This window comes from Periplaneta americana, chromosome 12, assembly GCF_040183065.1.
Source record: "Periplaneta americana isolate PAMFEO1 chromosome 12, P.americana_PAMFEO1_priV1, whole genome shotgun sequence".
In the NCBI taxonomy this organism is placed as follows: domain Eukaryota; kingdom Metazoa; phylum Arthropoda; class Insecta; order Blattodea; family Blattidae; genus Periplaneta; species Periplaneta americana.
Genome location: NC_091128.1, coordinates 8,477,624 through 8,502,627, shown reverse-complemented (window position 1 = coordinate 8,502,627; position 25,004 = coordinate 8,477,624).

The following is a 25,004-nucleotide window of genomic DNA, read 5'->3' as shown; positions in this document are numbered from 1 at the left end:
TCAATTGCAACTCAAAAAAAAATCACAATGATTTTCACTTCCTAAATCACCGGAAGTACTTCAACCCTAGTTTCATCAATCATAACTTTCCATTATAGCTTCAAAATTACCGATCAAAATTTTAACCAACTTATATCGGTAGTTATTACAAAACGAACACACAAAAATTAATAAAATAGAAATTGTCAACAATGATATTGAAGGATTTGCGAGTGCCATTTAATATTCAAATTTATTTTAAAATTTTAAAATTATGTTTTGTAGGTCATGTGCCATGTTTGACTAAAAAAAAAATCGATCTCGTATAGCGTGTATTTGTCCGAGTCCACTTTGGACAGCGCCGAGTCCATACGACTACGGAAAAGATGTTATTTTGCACCTAAAATTATCCCAAGTATATATAAATATATTTATATATTATAAATTATTTATAACACTTGAGTAAACTGCCTCTTGCATGATAAAATTATCACCTTCTCAGATAGTAAGCCTAGGACATGTTAATCTCGAATCATCTATCGTAATTCTTCCAATAAGTCTTTTCCCTCATGTGTAGTGAAGCATGTGTCCAGGTTGTCTTGCCGCTCCATTTTTTGCACATGCTGAAGTCAGTTGTGTCCGCATTCTTATAGATATTGTACAGTTAGTGTTATTTCTAATACGTCTGCAATGTCTGTAATCTAGAAGACTATAGCCAGCAGTTCTTCGTAGAAATCTCATTTCTGCAACTGTGAATCGTTGGTCATCTTGGAGTCGAATAGCTGAGAACTGATTATGCCAAAATTGTATATGATTTAAGTCTTCTTTGTCTTTGTACTTTTGTGACTGAAAAGACTTGGTTAGTGATTCTCAAAGATTTGTTATAATTTTGGATTTTATTAGACATATCACATTCTTCAAGGTATCTGAGGATGTAACCTAAATATCTGAATGAGTTGGTTGACCTGCTCCAGTATGAAATTATCGATGTACACCTTGCATCTCACGGGGTGTATACTCTTAAAAGACATTTATTTCTTGTTGAAATTTCTAAATTTTAAGTTTTTGTCATAAGATTTAGATGGTGAATAGAGTATTGCAATTCATGTTCGGTATTGTCAAAAAGGACTTGATGATTTGCATATGAGTATCTAGAGCAGGCCTGGGCACTAATACTGTAAATGATTTGATACACTGCATATTTCCCTTTAAGTCTCCACTCCACCTTCTCCGCCTGAGAGGAGTACACGGGAAAGTAAGCATTGTTCAATGACGGATTGTATAAGGCTTCTTTGAACTTCGGCTTTCACTGGTCGCCTGAAATCCATCACTGATGCACAGTGCCCACTGTGCGTTTGTTTATAAGGCAGTGTAAGCGGAAAGCACATGGGCGGAGGTTTCTGAGTTACTTTTCACTTCTGTTTTGTGCCCAGGGTTGATACAGAGTGTCATTTTCTTGCAGTATGATAGATTCATGTACCGTCAAACGCCAATGTCGAATGATTGAGCTGATATATATATATTTGCTTATGAGTGCTTAAGACAGAGAAAACGAACCGTCTGTAGCTGCATAACAATGCAGAGACATTAAACTAAGAGGAATACGTATGAATTTATCTAAATTAATACATGAATATAACACATTCATAACGTAAATAGAATAGCAACAGTATATACTTAATTTCAGAATGACTGAATGAATTTGAATTTTTGTATGACGTAACTATGATTGTTGGTCTTTCGCACTTTCCACTTAACTCGCCAGCTGCTGGGGGCGCTCGAGTTTGCTAGGGACTCCGCGGACAGCAATGCAGTTGTTCCAAAACTGTGTACCGGTGTAGTAGTGCGTTGCGAGTTGACTGTCGTTTGCCGAGAGATACGTGCTTTCAGTGATGCATAACATTTTTCTAAAACTCCAAACACGTGTTGCAGCAATGACGCTCTTCTGGGTATTCAATAGGTATGTCCAGTGCTTCAATGACCGCATGTAGTCTGCTGTGTAACTCTCCTTCTCCACTTTGCGCCGTCATAGAACTTTATTCTTTGAGTATACTCCGTTCCATAAAGTCTAACAGATGTAAAAGTTACCGACAGAGGTGGAGAGAAGTATAACTGCTATTCAACCAATGGGATATATCTGATTCCATAGGTTGTATAGCAATATAATTCTCTCCTCCTCTGTTGGCAATGTTTACTTCTCCTGTCAGATATTATGGAACGAAGTATAGACACAATACATCATTCTCGTGTGATACAAAAGGCATAGACTCCATTCCCAACTTTAATTCGTTAGCAGCATCGCAAAATGAATGGTGTGTTGCATGTGTGTGTTTATATGTCAATTTATAGCTTTAGAATGGAACGCCTTTATTACATTCTAGTGAACACCCTTATTTAAGTATGTCCACATACTTTCAGTATGTTTTGTCACTATGCTAAGTTTTACTTATTGTTGTCAGATTAACATAATACAAAAAATCAAAGCAACTTTTTGAATCTAAGTATATTGCAACGATTAATGATCCATTCAGTATGATGGTAAGGCACGTAGGTTCCATAGCTTAGGCTAATTTTGATTAATATTCGCAGCGTCTGTCGACAGAAAACTTGCTGTAATTTACCGAAGGATATAAACACACCATAAGCTTGGGTTTCCATTATCAGCTATAGTAGTTGTAGTTGTTGTTACTTAGGCAACTGTCCGTAGACAAGTCTGAACCTCATGAGTGACACCAATCAGGAATCACTCAAGAGGAAACTAAGCCAGGAGATAATGGGGTAGGTATATAAACTATAGGAGGGTCAATAATGTTATTTTTTACATTTTCCTTTTAATACCAGCAATACTAATTTTGCCTCTGATTGAGGTTCTGGCTGATAGGCTATGTACATCTATTAACAGGCAGTACATCTCACTTGACGATTTCTGTCAGAGAAATAAAAATTGTTTGTATGCATCTGAAGTCTGATTAGTGTACTTGTAGCTAATCGGTGATGTATGTAATGGAGGGGGAAGGGAACACTATCGTACCCCATTATCTCCTGGCCTAGTTGCCTCATAATTGGTGCCTTGCTGGTATCACTTGTAAGGTTCAGACCTGTCTTCGGACAATTGACTGAACAACAACAATAATAATTTGAGGGCGAGTAGGTTTCCAGATCAATTAATTTTGGCTAAACTAGCGCAGAGATAGTTCCAATCGTACTCCGTTAATTAACCTCTATTGTTTTACAGCTGCTTCTTCAGTCATACTAACATAACTTAGCGTGACATTAGGAAAGTTTCACGCTAGTGTACACTGGATTTTTTAAAGTTATGTTTTGTTAGGTTACAGCTTTGATTAGATTAGATTAGATTAGATTAGATTAGATTAGAGTAGATTAAGTTTGGTTAGTTTAGGTTTTTCTGAATTATTGCGTATCACGTTAAGGTGCAATTGTATATACATTCTTGACTTCTAGTCGAGTCATACCTATTATAAAAAAAGTTCCGATGCCAATTTCACACTGAAAATGAGGGTCGGAAGTTGTTGTGAAAGTAGAGGCTGACGGAGAAGTGAAGGAATTTCAGACAGGTTAAGTTGGGTTAGCTTAAGCTTTTCGCATGCTTTGAATTTACGAATCTGCGACAGGCCAGGTTAGTTTAGACTGAATGTCTTGCATGTCGCACGATGAACAGAACTTCATAACTCCTACAAACAAAATTTTACAGGGAAGCAAAAAACTATCTAGATAATGAGGTTTTCACGCATTCTTAACAAAACACTGATATGTTGCAATGAAATTAGTTAATTTGAGGTAAAATTTGTGCGATTTGACGTGGAATGACTCGTGTTCAATGAGAGAAATGAGGTCTAGAGCTATATTGTTGGAAAGGGAAGAAAGTACAGACCAACCTTTGCATCGTTATTATAGAGTTTGTCTTCGCTAGTTGAACGTAAAGACTTGTATTATGAAAACAGCATTTTTGCACACTTGCACACATCCCTAGTGGCCCAAGTGTGAAAGAAATTTCCCGAATATGTGAAATCGAATCTTTGACAGTTTAGCTAAGAATTGAGACACATCATGTTTCCATCATTTTGGATCATGGTATCCATATCACCTTCGTAATGCTCTTCATTTACGAGTATAAGTCAATGAATGCGTATGTCACATTTAAGTGTAGTTTATACAGCTTTACAATACTCGTTTCCTGTCACATAAATTGAGGGACTCACAGTAAGGCACAGTAAATTGTAGAGCTCTGCTGTTATGTACTCATAAATCCCAAATGTTAGAGATCTGAATTATGCTGTTGGATAGCATCCTCTGATTGAGGTTCTGGCTGATATGTCATATATCATCAGGCAGTACATCTCACTTGAGTCCACTCCTGTGGACTAACGGTTAGCGCGTTTGGCCGCGAAACCAGGTGACCTGGGTTCGATTCCCGGTCGGGGCAAGTTACCTGGTTGAGGTTTTTTTCGGAGTTTTCCCTCAACCCAAAATAAGCAAATGCTTGGTAACTTTCGATGCTGGACCTCGGACTCATTTCACCGGCATTATCACCTTCATTTCATTCACGCCCTAAATAACCTAAAATTTTGATAAAACGTTGTAAAATAACCTAAATTAAAATCATTCAACGATGTGTGTCAGAGCAAGAAAAATTATTTGCATGCATCTGCAGACTAACTAATGTAATATGTAGCTAGTCGACGGTGTATGCAATGGAGGAGAAAAGAAACTGGCCACTCTATCCCAATATGTCCTCATAAGTGTGGCTTCTTTTTGTCACTTTAGGGTTCAGGCCTCTCATCGGACAGATGACTAAACAACAATAATATATATGTGGTTGTCCACACGTGTGGAGTAACGGTCAGCGCGTCTGGCCGCGAAACCAGGTGGCCCGGGTTCGATTCCCGGTCGGGGCAAGTTACCTGGTTGAGGTTTTTTCCGGGGTTTTCCATCAACCCAAGATGAGCAAATGCTGGGTAACTTTCGGTGCTGGACCCCGGACTCATTTCACCGGCATTATCACCTTCATCTCATTCAGACGCTAAATAACCTAAGCTGTTGATAAAGCGTCGTAAAATAACCTACTGAAAAAAAAAATATATGTGGTTTGTTCCCTTCCCTCCATTATTTCTTGTAAACAAATTGTCCGTCTAACTGAATGGATAGTCTAGGACTTCAACTTCTATGTATGTTAGAACCTCAGTGTTTTGTTTGCATTATGAACATCTTACATAATTATAAAGGTACCACATTTATTGTACAAAATTTCACTTATATTAAGTATATTTCTTGAGTTTATTAACATATAATTTCAATATGAAATTGAAGACTTGAAGTAAATAAGGATCACAATTTCGAAGAACTTGAGTCTTAACACACGTTGAAGCTATTTGAAAGTACACTTCCCGCTGTCTATGAACGCCAAATAAACCAATAAAGGAACGAATCTGGACTTCGGTTTTTATTTTTGTTAACTGGTTATATAATACGGTAAGTTGCTATTCCAGTAAAACCGCATATTTCACGAAAATGCCAATTCAAACCTATATTTACTTCATGTACTCAAATATCTACTGTTAGAAAACGAATTTATAAATAGAAAAATTTAATGTACTAATTTCAAACCTAGACTTTTAAGCACATAAGCTTTCATATTCAGCTGATGTGGTCTTTAACATGGCTGTATTGTCTATTTATGACTAGCTAATAATGTATTGTAAGATGCCCAAGGCGGAATTGTTAAAATACTAAAATAATATTAGAAAAGTTTAACGTGAAGTTTACATTTTTATGTAGAGCATACTTACTACATTGAAGACAGTAAGTTTCACTTAAATTCGCAGTTATAACACAATTATTACACGCGTGCATGCATCTGAACACTTCTTCCACTGATATGATAAGCTGGCGTGTCTCTTTGTGATTACAGTTGGAGAATCACTTATGAGTCTTGGCATTTCTCATCCAGTTTTGTATGCTTTATACGGCCACTAATATTTTCATACTACATTTCAGTGTCCCACATCGCTCATGGAAAACACGTAGAATTGGTTCAGTGGAGGAAAGACAGAGGATCTGACAACGAAAGGTAAGGTATATTATTTTACATTCAATTTATGTTGGTTTTTATGAAGAATATTGTCTGCGCAGAGCACTTGGGGTTTAAAGTAACTGCAAGAACTCAATTATATTTTTAGTAATTTCATCTAATGTCGGGCGGAAGAGGCCTACTGGCCTTAGCTCTGCCAGATTAAATTATTATTATTATTATTATTATTATTATTATTATTAGTAGTAGTAGTAGTAGTAGTAGTAGTAGTAGTAGTAGTAGTAGTAGTACGCTCCGCTGCATCTGTTAGAAATAAATATAAAGTAATTACATAATTAAAATAGGACGTTTGATCCAGGGAACATTCGTGTTTGTTAGAAGGATAAATCGTTTAATATGTTACTTAATTGAAATTGTATTAAAATAATTAAATTGCGATCAATTTGGTCCACAGAGCACTCATTTGGTGCAATGACAATTCCTTTAACATGTTCCTTATTTGTTATTACACGCAACAGTTTAATAAAGATTGACATATCATTTAGTTTTAATGTGTAAACTTTATATTACTTGCTATGTGGTTCCATTGAATTATGGTAATAACTTAATTTTAACCCTTGTTTTCTACATCTTCAGTAAATGGCACTTGGCCCACTATGGTTCTGAAACATTCAAATAACTTAAATAGTGATACAGCATAAACAGTGAAATGTAATTATATTTCTTTCCTTCGAAAATGTAAGAATTCACGATCTCCTATGTACCATTGCCATGGAATGAATAAATGTGTTATTTCTTCCTAATCAAAAATTTTATATTTTGCACATGGGAATTACTGCAGGAACAACAACGCTACAATCTGAGGCTGCGGTGAAAACGTATTGTATTGTTATTTTAAAAGTGTATCAGACCTACCAAATTTTGCATAGAATAAAACTTATCGGAAATCATTTTTAAAGAAACTTTTATTATGTAACATTTTTCACAAAAAAGCAATAATAAGCGAGATATTTCGATTTACTTCAGGTCCCGTTAAATGAAGTATTTTGAATGCCATATAGCCTAAAATGTAAATTACAACGAACTTAATTTATATTTCAATTTTCATCGAAATCCGTTCAGCCATTATCGCGTGAAAAGGTAACAAACATCCAGACAGACAGACATACAAACAAAAATGTAAAAAAAAGCAATTTTCGGTCTCAGGATGAATAATTATACATTTTAACACCAATTATTTTTGGAAAAGCGAAAATTACCAGAAAATTTTCGGCTACATATTTATTATTAGTATGTATTATATTATATTATATTATATTATATTATATAAAAAGTGCGTTGCTAACGGATGTACTCCGATAAGAAAATTTTTAATTTGTTGTGGGGGCTATTGAATCTCAGAAGCAACAACTTTTACAACAGCGCAACATAATCTGCTTGGCTCATTACCCAATTTTTTTGCATTGCATTTATTGTATTTTAACACGATTTGATTGAGCATAGTTAAAATTTAAATTATAAAATAATGGATTGCTAAGCTAACGTACTATTACTGCATACTAAATCAATACACTCTCGTTGTTCGTTAATTCTCTGAGATTAAAATGAGTGTGTACATAAATTATTTTAAGAAATACAGAAAACGAATGAACAAAAAAGCCTATCAAATGTTATGTGCATAGAAAGCTATTTTAGTCTCACCTGTCCTCGATTTACTAAGAAGTTACTGTAATAACATTATAGCAGTATGTCCATCTAGAGAAACTACACTTTCCAATGGTGAAATAATAATTAATTATACAAATCGGTTAATTTAGCTTCCGATATTACTTCATACAAACACAGAAACATTGTCTGTAGGTTAAGTTGTTCGATTGTTGCTGTCCAAGGCCCCTTTTTCGATTGTTGTTGTCCAAGGCCCCTTATAGACGAAGTCATTTTTTATTTCATTGTACAGTCTTAGACGGCGTTATTTTAATTTTAAAACTCATTTATCTCATTAAATATCAGTGCTATCAAACTTTTGTAAAGAATAAAACTTATCGGAAATTATTTTTAAAGAAACTTTTGTTATGTAACATTTTTCACAAAAATCAATAATAAGCGAGATATTTCGATTTATTTAATTCAAGGCCCCCTTATAACCCCCTTTCAAATACAGTATTTTGAATGCCATATAGCGTAAAATCTAAGTTACAACGAACTTAATTTATATTCCAATTTTCATATAAATCGGTTCAGCCATTATCGCGTGAAAGGGTAACAAACATACAGACAGACATACAAACAAAAATTTCAAAAATGCGATATTCGGTTTCAGGGTGGTTAATTAGGGCCTATATATGTTAGGACCAATTATTTTTGAAAAATCGAAAATTACCAGAAAAATTTCGGCTACAGATTTATTATTAGTAGGCTATTATTATTATTATTATTATTATTATTATTATTATTATTATTATTAGTTTGTCTGTAGAACTCGGTTAAAGATGATAAAAATAAAAAATGTTCACAGAGTGTACATAATATATTAAAATAAGAATTTCCTTGTAAAACTCTGCACAGTTTTTCAGTCAATATTTATATTTAGAGGAGCACATTGAAGTTCACATTTCACTTTCTCAGGGATTGATATAGAATCATTAAGCTACAATCCACACTTTTCTAGTGTCTGTATTGCTTCGGCAGATTTTATAATTTATGCCTGTATTAAACTCAAGTCTCCCTCCAATGTTTTGCTTTTAAAAATTATTCTTTGAACGTTAAATCGATAAAGTATTACTTGGATTTAGACCATAAAGAACTTTCTTACATGCACTATAATTACCAGAATAAAAGAGAACAGCTTTTACCTCCAGCGGATAAAAATTGGTTCTGGGTATAAAGAGAGTTTCAGGGAGTTTTCCCTGTAAGCATTAACTCGCATAGAAATTTTTATAAATCTTAATACAAGAATTTAAAGAATTCTCTTCAAAAAACTTTCCCGTATGACTTTTTCTACCTCATTAAACCAGCCCATACACGAAACATAACGTGTATTACATGAGGAGAAATTGATGTTAGAGTTGAGTGAGGTCCCATTTATGTTCATTACCCCTCTGGCCATTATATTCTTAAATCATCGTCACAAAGCAAGAAGTGAATACTTCCCTGTAAGACTCTATTTTAAGCTATTTATACATGTGATCAAAAATGGTTTTCTCGGCTCGTCTTCACTTAGTTTTCCAACGAGAAAATTGGAAACGTGGCGTCCACAGGCTTTTGAAGTATTAAACAAAATAAAAGTTATTACAAGGTTCGAAGTTACGAGAAACAGGTTAAGAATATGTTTTTTTTTTTTCGCGCGAGTATTTTCGTGGATGTCCTTCACGAAACCTCTTCACATTCTTATGTCTAGCCTCTTCTGCCTCTTGAATTATCATTCCTATTCGTAAGATGGCTAATTCTATTATGTGCCTATCATGAATGAAAGTTTTATGTACACTGACCGACATCTAGTACCATGGATATAGCCGTAGCTAAGTACAAGTTTGTTGCATCACATGTAAGTGAAATAAAGGCCTCAAGATTAATGGGGAATTTGTTACACATTGCGCGCAGAATGGCATAAAATAGTCTTCTTAATTTTGTGGATATTAGAAAAATTGGCATGCGGTATTGCCCTCATTTGCATTACCGCTACCCCTCGGTACAAGACAATCAACCAATAATCCCATTTCCAGTCTAAATTAACCTGTCATTGTCTTTTATTGACAGCTAAGATTCTCTTTTCTTCCTCGTTTTGGACTTGCCATTTTTTCAATTTCAGTCAATACGAAATGTGCAACAAGCATTCATTCATTTAGTGTTCTGCCCAAGAGCAGGTCCTTCACTGCAAACCTAGCATTCTCCAGTATTGCCTATTTTCTGCCTACCTCATTTTTTCCTCATATAATCTATATATCTTAATCCCATCTATCATCTGATTTCTTCTACCCCGAACTCTTTTCCCGTTTACCATTCCTTCCAGTGCATCCTTCAGTAGGCAGTTTCTTCTGAGTCAGTGAGCCAGTCAATTCCTTTTCCTCTTTCAGATCAGTTCCATCATCATTCTTTCTTCACCCATTCTTTCCAATCCAGCTTCATTTCTTATTCTGTCTGTCCACTTCACACGTTCCATTCTTCTGCATATCCACATTGCAAATGCTTCTGTTCACTTTTCTGCACTTCGTCGTAATGTCCATGTTTCTGCATCATACAATCCCAAACTCCATTCAAAGTACGTCACTAGTCTCTTCCTTAGTTCTTTTTTCCAAGGGTCCGCAGAAGATGCTCCATTTTCTATTAAAAGCTTCCTTGACCATTGCTATCCTCCTTTTGACATCCTGACAGCAACTCATGTAACTGTTTATAGTACACCCTAAGTATTTGAAGCTGTTCACTTGCTCCACTGCCTCATTTAGAATTCGCAAGTATATCTTCTGTATTTTTCTTCCTATGATAATTTCCTTCATCTTATTTGCATTTTTTTCATCCCATACTGCTCACAGATGTCACTTAGCTCCAGTAGCATATCCTTTAGTATCATTTCCTCAGCAAATCTTAGGCACTTTATTCTTCTTCCTCCTACTATCACTCCTTCCATGTTCTGAAAACAGTTCTTTACTAAATCCTCCAAGTAGAAGTTGAACAGGGCAGCTGATAAAGCGGATCCTTGACGTACTCCTCTCCCAATTTCACTCGTTGTTTCATATAAAAAGATTACTGAACAGTTTTCTTTCATCTATATTATGAGAAGGAGATAGGCCAAAATTAAACGCACTGACGTCACAAAGCGTTTCTGCAGATTCTACATTCTTCATGGTTCTTTGGTGTGCAGCTAAATACAGTATGTAGCATATTTATGTTGATGAAATCTTGGAAATGTCACTGCAAATTTTGCCATCCAGCATCATCAGTAATAATTTAGAAAACACATTTACTTCATTTATAGCTACCATCTCCGTCGTTGGTATAAAATATTGAATTTGCTACTCCATTTTATTTAATTCCTTGAGTGACATGTCTTTGGCATTTTTTCAAGAAGCTGTTTTACTGGTTTACAAAATCGTGTAGGAAGAGGCCTTGAATTCTTATAAAATTTTTGTGGCAAATTACTATAGTAGGCATGCGTTTCTAAAGTTACTAAACATATCAGAAACATATCTGGATTATCGTAATGGCTTGACTCGTCTAGTATATTGAATTTCTGTTTATAACGACTTTCCATCTATTACTGTCACAACCCCACTTAAATACAATATTCAGTTCATCTCCACATGTAATAACCCTTTCAAGTATTACTTGTTGTACCAACGCCAACCTATTTATTGTATGGTAAAAAATGGCTTGTAATTTTATTTCGGCTGGAATATCGGTTATTTCAACTTTTTCTTGAAGTGGATCACAAGCCTTATTTGCTTCCTACAGCTTGTCGTAGGAAATATTACTGCTTCTGATTTTGGAACCCATTCGTGTATTCATATATTAACGCTTAATCAACTTATTTTCCACAAAATAAAGAGAAAGTTTCCTCCGGTGTACAAGGTGTAGGGGGGGGGGGGAATGGTGATTATTTGCTTTCTTACATTTGGAAGCTCTAGAATGGTTAGTTTCTGTTACTTGGCCTAAAACAATAGCTGCAAGCCTTTTTTCTGACAATCGAAGAGAGTCCTGTGTTGCGAATGATAATTATTCTTATGTAGAAAATTTCTCTGTAAGAGAACGAACAAATTTCTTACCTTTTCTTATGATTTTCTGGATCTACCAATACCAGAAGATAGTAAATGAGATTTTTAAACTCAAAGTTGTTTTTGCAATTTATTTATAAACTTTTTAGGGAACTTCAGACTTTTCTGCAACCAATTACACTACAATTTTTTTTTCCATTCCTTAATTAACTCAACCCCGAAAACTCTAAATTGTTTTCTTGAAACAAATTAATACGTCCTGTAAGCATTTCTGTATGCTAAATTTATTTTGTACAAAATCACCTAAATCTTAGCGTTGGCACATTATGTCTAATTGGACCATTCTCGTCATTGTCGGCAGAAACCGTTGTTTCTACCCTGAAATAAAATAGATTTTTCTTCAAAGACGCAAAGATCGACAAATCTGAAAATAAGCACTGTGAACATCAAGAGTCTACCTACATTTTCATCTGAAAAGTGTACCACTTGCTGACACGTGTGATAGTTAAAATTATATTTGAATACGGTACATTCGATTTCGTTCATACTGTAAACAAGTCTGTATATATGGACGGATTTAACTATTTTATATTCCCATAAATTAAAAAAAAAATTGTATGAATCTAAAGTACATTCCTGTGAGTAACACATCTATTTCAAAGTAATACAATATAGCACTTGGATAGCTTTCGCAACGTATCCACATTTCACATGCTAAAAGCAAGTCTGGTGCGCAGTTGATGCAGCCTTATCTGTAAACCCACTTAATGTCTCTCCAAGCCGCTGTATTCTACTGCAATCTTAATTTCCTTGAAGTTGTTTAGTCAACTGTCTGAACCTCACAAATGATACCAAGAAGGCACCACCGAGGAGGTAAATAGGCCAGAAGATAATGGGATATAATGGCCAGTTCCTCTCCCCCTTTTCTTGAAGGATGTTGACGTATAGATGTTTATCCAAGCTATAAACATAGAAATGGTCGATTTTATGAAGATCGGTAAATTGAGATTTTTCCTGCTAGATTGAGCATCTGGCCCACTGCACTGTGGACCGGTCTGCATAGGAACTTTCTGTACACATGCGAGTGAGGTAAGATATTTTATTCACTGACAATATTATTCTTCATGTTTTTAATCACATTACTGACGTAAATATTACATTATTTCTGGAATTTGATGGAGCACTCAACAGAGTTAGAATTGAAACCTGCCTTCGAAGGAAGAAATGTTAATTTTTTTGTTGTGAGCTTAGGGAATTATTTCAGTTGATGTGGTACTAAGTTTATAAAATGTTGTAATACATTATATTGTCACTGCAAACGAATTTGCCGACTACACTTCGATTCAGAACCCTTAGTTATGTACTATTTGTATGTTTCGGTTCGATCCGAAGGATGTTACGCTTGTGCATCTGAGGGATAATTTTTTGCGGAACGTATAAAGAATATGAGCTGCTTTAACTGAAAAATGAGTACAAATAAACGACTTAATGTTTTAACATGTAAATAAAAAATTGACGTTTGTGTTTTCCCCACAATCACTTTCGTCTTTTTTTCATGCTTGATATGTGGGTCATCTTAATTCATGGAGGGTGGGAATGCCTGATAATTAATTAATTAATATTTACGTTTACAAAAAAAGGCAGTAAGTTATATTGCCCATATAGATTAATTATTAACATATTTGCACCTTTTTTATATTTCTTGTTGTAAAATAAAATAACTTAGAATATATAACTTATTGTATTACCACAGTCTAGTATATAGTCACGAAGCTCAATATCTACGTAGGGAATATGCATCCATAGATAGTTGATAACCACTAGGATCGCTACTGTCACCTCATCACATAAAATGCGAAATAGTATCGGCACAGTCTATTGATCCTAGTACCCTCAACATCTAACTTTCGTGACTTATACTAGACTATGATATTACTATATACTATGCATTGTACTTTATTGGTCTGTCTGCATCAGACATTGCAGTTTCATATTATTCTCAACAATTGAAATAAGTATTATAAACCGTTATGGCTGATTCGTCATCACCTCTGCAGTGTTGCTAAGTCAGCGGTTTTCTGGAATTCTGAGTTGGCAACACTGCACCTCTCCCTCATGCCGTTCGGAACAGTTCGGCTTCAGTATTCGTGGCGGACATATTAAAATTTCTATGTAGCATCGCGCCTTGCGATATAGAATTTAATAAATAAGTAATGTCCAACTAATGGATATTTATATAAAAGTTGGATATTTACAGTTAATAACATACTAAATTTTCTCATAAAATATTGGCTGCGATCAGTATGTTATGAATTAAAACGATATAGCAACAATGAGTATCAATTATTCCTGACTGCATGATGCGTTGAGGAAGGTGGTAATGGATAGCCAACTTCACAAGGCCGAAAAAGTAAACTAGGGCGATTCTGTCTTCCGGTGACATGTGCATTAAAAGTAAATAAATAAATAGAAGTAACCTACATTGATTTACCACAGTTGTCGAGAGATGGCAAATTATACCGGAGAAGTTAACAAGGTATCTCTTATTAGGGCCCTGTCTCTTATTTGGGTACTTTACCTTACTCAGCTCATATTTTACAATATCGTAAACGTATGTTTTGATCATGTAAGTAGGACGAGATATATGCGGTACTTGTTCTGGCTAAAAGGGCAAAAAGAAGATATTGTAGATTGTATAGTCAACTGTCCGAAGACGGGTCTGATACCAAGAAGACGCCACTTATAAAGTAACCAGGTCAAGTGATGATGGGGTAGAGTGGCCAGTTTCTTCTCCCCCTGCATTGCATGCATTGCCGACTAGCTACATATTACACAAGTCAAACTTCAGATATAAAGCTAAAATGTCTAAATAATGGTTATTGAAGGAGACACGTTTTCTGTCAATTTATTTCAAATAGAAGGTATGTTTTCTTTATACTGAAGAAAACATCATTTAACCACTTATAATATTAAAGTCCTAAATTTACAGTTACAAGCACTTAGATTTCCACTCGCACCAGAGCCCTGCTGTCTTATATTCATGAATACTTGACACCATTTTGTAACTTCTTTGGTGTAGTTTTTGTAGAGAACTATAAGAAAATTTGATTCAAAGTATCTGTCACCATTATTTTTAATTATTCAAGTTAGAGGCAAATGCATTTAGTAACGAAGTCAAGCGTGCTTTAATCCATTCTCTACCCCAAGAGGACAGGGAAGGATATATTAAAAAATAAAGGCATGACGCATTCATTTTTTCCGAATTCGAACACAGAATATATAACATGGTCACCGTATTCATAGATCTAGGCCTAATTAAAATTAAGTCAATAATTCATTTCTTCCCCATGTGCGAAGACTTCGACGTGATATTAAAACTTGCAGTTCAGAACTTACAAATCCACCTGCTTCAAATCTTCTTTTACAATTTCAGCAACAATTCGTATATATTGCTTTGTGAATCTATATCTTTCTTTAAAATTCTCATCGTTGAATTTAAATGGATAAAAACAAGTTTTCTAGTTCTCTATTTTTGTATAGTCACAATTATTTATACCATCAAACCCTTCAATGCCCTATGTATTTATTAAATAATCGTTTAAATCTATAATTTCGATTGTATAACTTTCTTTACAGAAGATATTTAGCTCAGTTTTCGAAAAAAAAAAGTAAGGAAACAAACTATCAGCTGTTTACAGAGTCGGCCATCTTGTCCTTCTGTGCAAGACTTACACTAGGGGGATAGGTTGTGTAACATTATCATATGTAATTGTACACCTCTTATACATAGGATAGCTTATATGTTGTTTATTAGTTACGTTTCACGTTCCAACGGTGTATAAGTCCTGTGTAACCTTCATACTGTACATAATTTATTAGTAAAATGAAAATGTATAACTAAAAAGAAGTTGATATTCTATAGAATGCTTTTTAACTACTCTAAGTACATATTCATTATTATTTCACTGAGAAGTCATTTGTAATAAGATGGAATGTAAGTTTTACGAAAGAATATAATTTTTAGTAAAAGAAAATGTACTTTCAGGTTTCTGGTCGCTGTAGTATCACACTGCATGTTGTTCTTGAAGATAGGTCATTGAAATATCTGGAAGACTCAATGACGTGATCTGCCTTAACTGCTTTATTTGAAAGCACATTTGAAGCGCACCAAGACAACCTATGAACAGTCAGACAATTCAAAATGTATTTGTGATGTAGAATGGGAAAATGGGCCTCTTGTCGCCATAGTAAATTTTACAAGAGAGCTGAAAAACGAAGTTAATCAGAATTAAATTTTTTTGTTTTCTATTTTAGTTTCTTAAAACTATTTCATAAAGATATAACAATAATAAAATTTCACTAAATTTATGTTCAAATGACAAATATAGTTTGGATTATGTGAGTTGAACTTTAACCATCTTTTCTCAAAACACTGTTTTTCCTATTGGAATTCAGAATGTTACGTCCCTGTTGAATTTTTAGATTGTTGGGTCAATTTTGTATTAATGGCTACACTTTTATCCTTTACAAGAAGAATTGAAAAAGTCTACTGAATTTTTCCGACAATAGGTTCCTTTTCCCCTTTCCGCATCTCATTTGTTATATAATTTATACAGTACAAATCTGTAAAAAATGTTTCTAGTTACAAGGGATTTCCTTCTATTGTTGTAAGACCATTTTTTCCAAAGCGCACCTGCCACGTTATGATGCTAACTGAAACATAAGGAAGGAGTTATGATAGTATCCACGAGATGGATGAACCAAATAGTGATGACTTGCTGGTATTCCAAAACCGCCTAATATTTCATATCCCCTCTTTTAGTCTAATAATAATAATAATAATAATAATAATAATAATAATAATAATAATAGTAATAATAATAATAATAATGCAGTGATAATGTATTCTCGTGTAAGACTAATAGAAGATGTTTTGTTTTGTTGCAGGTAAGCGACCCCTCCATGTGTCCAGCTCTGTCGACGTCGACTGTAAGGTAAGATTTTTTAAGTATTGACTGGGTACATTCCTGTGGGAAATCTCTTTATAGATGAATGTCTTTTAATGAGTACAATAAACATAGTAATTTAAAAAAATATTTCGGATACTCTATCATCGCAGAATATTTAATTCTTCCTTTTCGATGGAAGAAACTACGAACCGTATGAGAAAAGTGTTGACGTATCACTTGATTACCGTAACACGTAACATTCAGAAAACAGCGTCTAACTTTATTATATTCGTATTATATAGAACGGCGTATCTCGTAAATCGAGCCGCAATCTGTACCTTGCAGAATTTCAGAAAATCTATTTCTGAATGTTTTAGTCAACAGTGTTTATATTCTGGTATTAAAATTCGTGTGAAATTTCCACATTCAGTTGTGAATGAAACTACCGTCGGAGAGATATAGAAATACAGCCGTAAAATCGTCTGTGTAACCTTTTTATCTGGTTAGTTGGTCTGTTATCATTAGAGTGATTACAATGACCGCAGTTTATAGTGCTAGTGGAACGTTTTGATCAGTGAAAAGTTTATAGTGCCAGTGAAATGTGTTCTACTCGTATAGAATCAGCGAAGTGTGCCATAGTGCCAGTGCAGTGAGTGAGATAAGAGTGAAGTGAAAGTAGTGAAAGAGTATCAGTACCAAAGAGAAGAATGGAGCGTGTGAAATGGTCAGACAGAACAAGAAATGAAGCTGTGTAGGAAAGGGTGGGTGAAGAGAGAAAAAAATACTGAAACTTATCAAAAAAGAAGTAAAAGGATTGGTCGGACCACTGGCTGAGAAGAAACTGCCTACTGAAGGATGCACTGGAAGGAATGGTGAACGGCAGAAGAGTTCGGAGAAGAAGAAAATATCAGGTGATAGACGACATTAAGATAATATGGATCATATGCCGCGACTAAGAGGAAGGCAGGGTGTAGGAAATATTAGAGACAGCAGGATTTGCAAAAAATTATGAATGAATGAATGTAGTATAATATAATATAATATAATATAATATAATATAATATAATATAATATAATATAATATAATATGTATATAAGTATGTATATATGTATGTATGTAAGTTGTAATGGCAAATTAGGTTTACCTTAATTAGGTTATTTTAAATTATTATTATTATTATTATTATTATTATTATTATTATTATTATTATTATTATTGGATGTGGTGGTGGTAGTGGTGGTAAGTAGCAGCAGAAGCTGTAGTTATTCTGTGTAGTTATGTCGCCAGTGTCACCGGGTGTTTGCCCATTTGCACTTTGAATAAACACATACAAATAAACAGTATATTGATTACGAAGATATAGCCGTTCACCCCTTATTCTAAACGACACCTACATCTAATATTAAAGGACAGTGACTTCATAACACCGTGACGTTTTTTGATGATATGGGAACGGATATAGACAATTCAGTTGTGTAGATATTTTAATATTGCGTCTGTTTTTTGATTATCTTTGTAAGAATGAAGAGAAATATTTCAAGTTGACAGTAAATATTGAATTTATATTTGCAGATTAGCACATTTCACAGTTTAATAATTAATTCTGCTTCTAGTACATTAAATAGCCTACCGAATTTCTGCAAGTTTACCCATTAATATATACTTTTATAGATCAACTGATGAGTAATTGTTTAGGTTTGTAAAATGAGTCATTTGCTTGCTATGTACTGTATATTTTTTGTCGTAGCTTAGTCGGCAGACTCGCTAGCCTGCTGATCCGGAGCTGTGCTAGGAATTGGGTTAGACTCCCGTTTGAGCTGATTACCTAATTGCGTTTTTTCCGAGGTTTTCTCCAATCATGAGGCAAATACTAGATAATCTACGACGAATCCTCGGCTCACATCATCTCGCCAAACAAAATTGTTACCTTGTAATATCTTGACTTGTTCCACATCTTAAAGCTCCAATGCTGATGTAAGATCCATGGAATACAATATGGAATAAAAAAATATGCAGATCCGACCGATGTAGATGAAGCCTGTCGCATGGTTTCCTCTCAGAGGGAAGTAAGGCCTGGACGTCCGTGCAGAAGATTTCTAACACGTAAAAGAAACCTCTACCTGTTGGAGTGATTTGAGCATATACATTGAATTTGGACACTGAATAGCCTCTGTAATGGAGAAGTGTCGCTATAATAAAGGGTACTGATATTGCTAGTACTGTCGCTACAGAATATGGTTCATATGTATTAGTGGTAGTGACGAATACATATGAACCATATTCTGTCTGTGAGTAAAATCGGGTATTTATGTACCACTGGTGATCTTATAGAAACATTGAGGTTTGATTGATACTTACAAAAGAAATCATCACTCTCTACTTAGATTACATAGCAACGAAAATAAAATACAAACTTGCATATTACATTAACTTCCAGGTAGATTTGATAGCCGTCTCAACCAGGGTTTAATAATCGGCCTCCTTATCATTTCTAAAATTTTATGTGTGTGTGTGCGTGTGCGTGTGCGTGCGTGTGCGCGTGCGCGTGTGCGTGTGCGTGTGTGTGTGTGTGATTCAATTTTTTCTTTAACAGAAACCATAGTTAGGTTGGCTATCATTCAAAAATTTATTGGAAATGCAAAAAACAATTTAGGCTACAACACAAATTACATTTTATAAAAATATAAATTACGATTCATTATGCAAATTGATGACTTCAGTGCAGTGCAGGATATCATCTCTCAATTTTCGGAAGAATTCTAAGGACTTGCGTGGGGTTGTGCCTCTAGCCCTAATCATAATTCCTATAACGTCTCATGTCTTGATGTTATATTTGGGCCCCAAATCACTGCTGCATGGCAGATAAATTGCGCGTTTTTCTTTCCAGACTTCTCTAGGTTGTTCCTCGCTGTTCTCAAAACGGACTGTGGGATCTAGAATAAGTTCACAATTTTTTTCGGTCTCTAACAATGATATCTGCTCTTCGAGTTGATCCGTCAGCGGAAAGGCACCCAATTTCCTCGTACATCTCATACTTATCAGCCCGGCGAAGTTCATTGGCAATCGTTGATCGAATTTTATTATGACAGCCAATTCTAAGTAATTCTCCCTTCCGGCAAAAACCCAGTACATGGGCTAAGGTTTCTTGCTCTTCGCATCTCCTGCATTGGGTAGTACCAGGCTTCTGATTGGAAGGGTTCTGACTGGAATTTCACCGTTTCATTGTTAGCTTATTATACTTAAGAAATAAAATTCGTGTGCTAGATTCAAAGTAAATGGTCATTGAGTTTTTGATGTAAAGACTAGCCGATAATTATATTTTATGTGCATCAGCCCCAATTTAACTGACCAGACGTGAACAAATTCCATCCACTATAGCTTTACATAGGAAATATAGAAAGACATCATGGGTATAAAAAACTTTTAGAGCTCAGAGTGCTAAGCTATATCACCTTACAAATTTCGAAATTGAATTCTGCATCGTGATGGTACTTTCCCTTAATATTTCGTATAATAAGAAGTTGAAGAGGCACAGGTTCTGTCATTTATTGTTAGTATGCTAGTCAAATGAAAGATTCCGTGCAACACTGCCCTAACCCGTCATTTTGCAATATGATGGAAACAGGATTTGAAATTTTAAAAATACCTGTAAATTTTGTTTTTAGATCAATGTGGATAGTTTTAATTAAATGTTCAGGTCCACTCTAGGGGATGACATATGCATGATTTATTTGCAGTAGCATCAAAATAAACGTGTTGAAATAACAATTGTATTATTACATGTGTAAACCTGTGGGATTGGGCTGTGTTACTGCAAAGTTTTTAAAACGATATTTTTAAAGAAATAAGATTTGTTATTTGGTTGAAGATCTTATACAGATACTTTTAATTTGAAAGACGCTTCTAACTGCAGAGGTTATATCAACGTCGCTTCTACTTTTGTGCAGGCCGTACAGTCACAGGTGAATATAGAAATTGTATCAAAATCAGTTATGTAATTTTCCGTTAAATATTTCAATGTACTTACTTATCTGCTTTCATTACTCTTCAAACGTCTTGAAAGTGATAAAATACGAACATGTCACTTGGGTTGTACAGCATCCGGTCCCCCAGCTTCAAGCTATAACTCTCTCTGTGGGCCGCATGAATGTGTGTTATATTTAATACAATATATTAGCTATAATTAAATGTATTATAAGCCGATATAGTGCCCCTGAATTAATGTTTATTTTGAAAATAATTCTGTTATTATTTTTAATGTTACAAAAATGTTTGAAGTGGTCAGCGTATTCTGTATCAAGTTTTCCGAGTACTGTCTGGACTTCCCCTAGCAATGAATTAAACTATTCCGCCTACTTCAACTACGTTCAATATTATTGGCAGTTTACAAAATCCACTTACAGTAGTATAAATACTACAAAAATATTATTGATATGCACAGGTTGTATTCAGATTTAGTTAAAATTTGCTTGTAACTATTTAACATCAAGTACGAAATATACAAGAATAACATATATTATACAGGTTTGTTTCCGATCTCTGGAAACGAATTCTGAATGACATGTGCGTCAGGAGTCACACGACAGCTGGACTGTGGTGAGAGATGATAGACCAGTGGTAAGTGATTTCATAGTCAGAGTGCACGGTGTGTCACAGGAGCAATGCCCAAGAAAAACGAGTTTTTTTGGGAAGGGTACATTACGACACTTTCCGATGCCAAGAATAATTACGTGAAAATCATAGGAGCCCGCAAAAAAACCTGGTTTCTTCATTTCCAAGAAAGGCATCTACTGTGTACTTAATAAACTGGCGAAGCTCGGATGGGATTAATTGCAGAGGGGAAAAGCAAGCAAAATCACCCCTCGCCACACATTGCACCCCCGAAATGACTCAAATTAATCCCATCCGAGCTTTACCAGTCTTATTAAGTACACAGAAAATGCCTTTCTTTGGAAACTACATTTTTGCAGGCTTCTATTATTTTCACTTAACTCTACTTGGAATTGGAAATGGTCGTAATGTACCCTTCCCCAAAAAACTTGTTTTCGTGGGCATTGCTCCTGTGACACACTGTGCACACTGACTATGAAATCACTCATCACTGGTCTATCACCTCTCACCACAGTTCACCTGTCGTGTGACTCCTGAAGCATATGATGTCATTCAAAATTTGTTTCCACAGATCGGAAAGAACCTAATGTGTGCTAGTTGTCGTAACCTAACAAATTCATTACTGAATCTCAACACGGACGCCGCGCCGCCGGCAGTTCTTCAAATATTCAACTGGTATTCTAGTTAATGGCCGATGTTTTATAATATTGGTTTCGTCAATACTATTCACTGCATTAGTTATTTCTTCAGTGCCCCTGAATCTAGAATTCCTTTACATTGTCCCACAGGAAGAGGTACTGGTTATTCAAATCCAATCCAACAAATTGGAAGAAAAGTTCGGACATCAGTAGGCCTATTTCACTGTGGCGGCATCTGTTTTTTTTTTTTTTTTTTTTTTTTTTTTTTTTTTTTTTGACAACGCTGGTTTCCAAATTCTTGACTTGATGTACGAAGTGAAAGTTCAATACATGCAGCTACGTTCAATCTCTTATCGTACAGTCGATAAATAAAACAGGTCATAATTGAAGTCTTGTAGCTAATACTTACTCCGCCCACATTTCGAACACAAGGTTGCTCTCGTCATTACGGACTTAATTTTTTATACAGCAAACTTGCGACTTTTCCTACTTACTGACCACTTCACAGTCCCAACAAAAAACACATTACCGTACACAAAGAAATCGAGTATAATACATACATTGCTTATATCTTCAGATGAGCGAAGATTATAACGTTGATTTCATCTACAGTGTAATATCCTTTAGATGCATGTCATATTACGCTTTTAACATATTACACTACATAATTAAATATTAGTATCGGCTTATGGACACTGTATTATTATAACGTGTGAGAACATTTTTATTTCCCTTGTTAAAAGTGTTAAACATCAGTACTTTAATTTAATTAAGAGTGACATACATTAATTTCGGATTATTATTGTTACATTCGAAAATATGAAGCCCTAACGAAAATCAATACGCCTATTCCCAACAGGAGAGAGTATAGCGAGAAGCTGCATTAAGTCCATAGCAGCTTACGTATGAAGTGAGCTGTGATGGAACGGGTGTCATCAGCTGCCGCTGATTCATTGTGGCCGGTTAGTACAGCCCAAATGACTACTAAAATATTCTGAAACCAAATTAAAGAAAATGGCAGAAAAATATTAATTTCAAAAAGGATGAAGTCCCTGTAAAGATAGTAATAGGCCCTGAAGCTTCGGACTTCAGAAGAAGTCAAAGTTGCTTCCAGGTCCCAATGATGACCAGCGAAACTAGTAGCATCAGTCCGTCACTCCTCTGGGAACTGGAAGACATTCATGACTGTTGGCCAGTGAGTTGTGTTTCTTGCCTATGTCTTGATCCCATTTCAGCTCCTTCCTTGTTGTTCTGCTTCATTTCTGAGTGTGTTGTAACATGTGATTCTAGATCTTGTTCTTCTTCTAACTTGTTTCTCGAGGATTCTAGTAAAATTTTTCTTTACCATCTCTTTTCCGTATTTGATTAGATCCTGAAGCTTCAGACTCTAAAAGAAGTCAAAAGTCGCTTCCAGACGTCGTCACGAAGGTTAGTTATCCTGACTTAAAGCTGGATACTCAACGTCGGTATCCTGGTCAACATGCTGATTTATGCCCGTGTGCACCATTCTCGATTAAAATTTGACCGTGGTTAAGTCGGCACTTGACCATCTTCAACGTCAATTTGCGGAGATCTCGATCAAAGTTAAACAAGCGAGTTGATGATGATCAAATTTGATCACGGGTGTGGGACCGATTATCTTGAATTGAATAATAATAATAATAATAATAATAATAATAATAATAGTAATAATAATGATTTATTTTAGCTGGCAGAGTTAAGGCCGTAAGGCCTTCTCTTCCACTCAACCAGCAAAAAGTGTATATACATATGCATGAACTTACTAAGAATTCAACAGTTTGATTTAGATGAGAGTTACATGTATACAAGAGTTATTTACGAATTAAAGAACAAAATACTATGAACTATTAATTAAACACTGAAATAAACTGTGTAGCAGAATTAAACTAAAATACATAGAATGTTAATATATTTAAAATGATATTAGATAATAGAAAGAGATTATTATGAGACAATTTTGAAAATACAGCACAATCAGGATGATGTCTAAAGAAAAAAGCAACAGTGATAGTTAAAATCAGTATGATTGGAGTGAAATGCTAATAAGGTTATCTTTTAAGCTGTTCTTAAAGGTGAACTTGAACATGGTCAAGTCGAGAAAACCAAAATGGCGGCACGATTTGACGTGCTTGATGGAATTGAAGATGAAATGATGTATCTTGAACACGCAATCACTGCGGAAATAACAGAATTGGTGTTATTGTAAAAAGAGTAAGTTTGTAGATGAATAATAAAAATGTTTTTTTTTCTCTCAAAATAGACTAATGTTTTATATATGTTTCTGCTTTGGAAGATCGGGACTTTACTTGACAAAATATTATTTAGGCCTAATTGTCCAATTTTGTTAACATAATAAAGTAGTTATTATATGCCGGTAATAATAGCCTATAGCAAAACTAAATGACCATTTTGTAGAATGCGAGATTATCACTTATTAGCTATAGATTTGCCGTTTGAAACTATTATGACCTACATGACGTTTTGGACAATTAGGCTTTTTACTCTTGAATTAAGAGAAAATACACGGATATCTTCCTTTCCCTCTTACTCCAAAATTCCAACCTTGTGAACACAAAATAAATGGATAAAATTCAGAACGAAGGATACATTCCTTTCCCTCTTACTCCAAAATTCCAACCTTGTGCACACAAAATAAATTGGCACTAAAAACTTCCTTTTCGTATGCATGATGATGCGTATTCTACATACACAGACGAATTGCTTTTTTTTTTTTTTCTTTTTTTTTAATAATTGTTAGCGAGGTATCCGTATACTGAAATTTTCCCAAATAAATTATTGGCACTGAAATGTGTCTTTTCGTAAGCAAGATGATGAGCATTCTACAAACACATATAAATCTGCTCTTTTTAGTAGCCTATTTCAAGATAATTATCAGTGAGGTATCCGTATACTGAAATTTTCTCAATTATTATCAATAATATGAAATAACCACTGTATAAATTACGTTACAAATTATGTGGAATTATGTCAACACGTATAACTCATATGAATTGTGAGATTAAATCCAACCAGGTAGCCTGCTTTTCT